We start from the raw sequence: 3,074 nt of genomic DNA, 5'->3' as shown, positions 1-3,074 counted from the left end.
TCCCGCGGCGTTTTCTTCGCCGGGCAGCGGAAATTTCCAATCGCCGGCGGCTTGAAATTCGGAAAATTCTCTAGTCGTGTTGCTTTCGCCGGCGAAATCTCAAGTCCCGTCGGCGTGTTGGCTTTCGCGGCGGGCGAACCTCCGCGACGCGCCTTTCCAAGTTCGTCGCGCTTGTTTGCTTTTGCGCCGGCGAGCGAAAATTCTTCCAAGTCCGTTCGCGGCGTGTTTGCTTTCGCGGGAGGAGAAATTCTTCCAAGCCGTTGCGGCGTTGTTGCTCGCGGCAGCGAGAATTCAATCTTCCAAGTTCGTCGCGGCGTTTGCTTTCGCCGGGCGAGCGAGAATCTCCAACCGTTCGTGCTCGTTGCGGGGAGAGAACCAGTTCAGTCGTTGCGTGTTCTTTCGCGGCGAGAAATTCATCCAAGTCCGTTCGCGGCGTGTTGCTTTGGCGGGGACGACAATTCCTTCTCATTCCGCTTTTCCGGCGGGATATCGCGGCGGTTGCTCCTGCGGGCCCCGCCGACACAATCCGTTTCGGGGTTTCTTTCGTGGCGGGCACCTCGCCGAGCTTTTCCAACGTCGGGCGTTTCTCCCGGGCGGCAAATTTCAATCGCTCGCGGGTGTTGCTTTCGCCGGGCAGCGAATCGAATTCTTCACGTGCGGCGGTTTGCGGCCGCGCGAATTCTCCAGTCTTCCGGCGTGTTGCTTCGCCGGCGAGCGAGAAATTCTCCAAGTCCGTTCGGGCGTTTGCTTTCGCCGGCGAGCGAAAATTCCTTCCGCGTGTCTTTGGCGCGGGACCTCCGCTTCCCGCGATCGCCCGCGTTGCGGCGCGCCCTCGGCTTGTCTCGCGGGAATTCCGCCCGGCGTTTTATTTCGTTGGCGGGTGCTCTCGCGGGCAGCGCCCTTCCAAGTTCGCGGCGTGTTGCTTTCGTCGGCGACACCATCCGGTCGCCGGCTTTTTCTCGCGGCGGTTCTTTCGCCGGCGGCGCATTCCCGCGCGCGTTTCATCGTCGGCGTTTCGCGGGGCGTTTCTTTCGCCGGCGGCGATTCGTCCAGTTCCGGGTGTCGCGCACAAATCTCAAGTCGTCCGCGTGTTTCGCCGGGCGCGAATTCTCAGCCGTCGGGGGTTTTCCGGGCGGCGCATTTTCTCCGTCGCGGCGTGATCTTGCCACCTCGCCGCCGGCTGCCGCACAGCATCCGTGCTTTCGTGCGCTCTCCGCCCCAGCGACTTTCCAGTCGCTCCGCGTGTTCTGCGGGCATTCCAACGTCGCGGGCTTTCGCCGCGCGGTTCAGGGGGGCGTTGCTTCGCCGGCGAGCGACAATTTTCCAAGTCCGTCGCGGCGTGTTGCTTTCTGGCGGGCCACTCGGCGGACGCCGCCTCCCGCAGCCGATCGCGCGTGTTGCTTTCGTGGCGGCGAACCTCCGGCGCACGCCGCTTTTCCAGTCCTCGCGGCGTGTTGCTTTCGCCGGGGGGACAAATTCGTCGCGGCGTTCTTCGCGGCGTTTGGGGGTTTCCGGCGAGCGAGAATTCTTCCATCCGTGCGCGTGGTTGCTTTCGCCGGGCGAGCGAAAATTCTTCCAATCCGTTCGCGGCGTGGGGCTTTCGCCGGCGAGCGAGAAATTCTCCAGTCCGTTCGCGGCGTGTTGCTTTCGCCGGGCGAGCGAGAATTCCTTCCAAGTCCGTTCGCGGCGTGTTGCTTTCGCCGGGCGAGGCGAGAAATTGTTCCAAGTCCGTTCGCGGCGCGTTGCTTTCGCCGGGCGAGCGAGAAATTCATCCAAGTCCGTTCGCGGCGTGTTGCTTTTGCCGGGCGAGCGACAAATTCTTCAAGTTCGCTCGCGCGTGTTGCTTCAGCCCGTGCGAGCGGGAGAAATTCTTCCAAGTCCGTTCGCGGCGTGTTGCTGTTGCCGGGCGAGCGAGAAATTCATCCAAGTCCGTTCGGGGCGTGTTGCTTTCGCCGGGCGAGCGACAAATTCTTCCAAGTCCGTTCGCGGCGTGTTGCTTTCGTTGGCGGGCGACACCTCCGGCGGCACGCGCCGCCCGTACCACAAGTCCGATCGCGGCGTGTTGCTTTCGTTGGCGGGCGACACCTCCGGCCGCACAAGCCGCTTTTTCCAAGTTCGCTCGCGGCGTGTTGCTTTCGCCGGGCGAGCGAGAAATTCTTCCAAGTCCGTTCGCGGCGTGTTGCTTTCGCCGGGCGAGCGAGAAATTCTTCCAAGTCCGTTCGCGGCGTGTTGCTTTCGCCGGGCGAGCGAGAAATTCTTCCAAGTCCGTTCGCGGCGTGTTGCTTTCGCCGGGCGAGCGAGAAATTCATCCAAGTCCGTTCGCGGCGTGTTGCTTTCGCCGGGCGAGCGAGAAATTCTTCCAAGTCGCTCGCGGCGTGTTGCTTTCGCCGGGCGAGCGAGAAATTCTTCCAAGTCCGTTCGCGGCGTGTTGCTTTCGCCGGGCGAGCGAGAATTCTTCCAAGTCGCTCGCGGCGGTAGTTGCTTCGCCGGCGCGAAATCTCCATCGTCGCGGCGGTCTTTGGCGGGGACCCGCCCGCCGACTCATCGCGGTTGCTTTCGGCGGACCTCCGGCCGCCTTCAAGTCGCGCGCGTGTTGTTTGCCGCGAGCACCTGTCGCGCGTGTGCTTCGCGGCGCAATCTCACTTCGGCTGTCTTTGCGGCGCGAATCGCCAGTGCGCGGTTTGGCGGGGTGGACTTCATCTCGCGCTGTGCTGCCGCGGCGAATTCAATCTCGCGCGGTCGGCGAGCAGAAATCTCCATCCTCCGCGGTTCTTCGCGAGCGAATCTCATGTCGGGTTCTTGCGCGCGAACCCACGTCGGTGTTGCTTTCGCCGGCGAATCTCAATCCGCGGGTGCTTGCGGGCGGCAATTCATCGTTCGGGTGTGCTTTCGGCGAAATTCCATCTCGCGCGGTTCTCGGGCGACTCCGGCCGCGCTCAACTGGGTGTCTTCGCGGCGACGACATTCATCGTCGGCGTGTTTTTTTTTTTTTTTTTTTTTTTTTTTTTTTTTTTTTTTTTTTTTTTTTTTTTTTTTTTTTTTTTTTTTTTTTTTTTTTTTTTTTTTTTTTTTTT

Source organism: Nylanderia fulva, unplaced genomic scaffold, assembly GCF_048542155.1.
Source record: "Nylanderia fulva isolate GAGA-0341 unplaced genomic scaffold, ASM4854215v1 Scaffold568, whole genome shotgun sequence".
NCBI classification, from domain to species: domain Eukaryota; kingdom Metazoa; phylum Arthropoda; class Insecta; order Hymenoptera; family Formicidae; genus Nylanderia; species Nylanderia fulva.
This window is presented reverse-complemented; position numbering follows the sequence as displayed.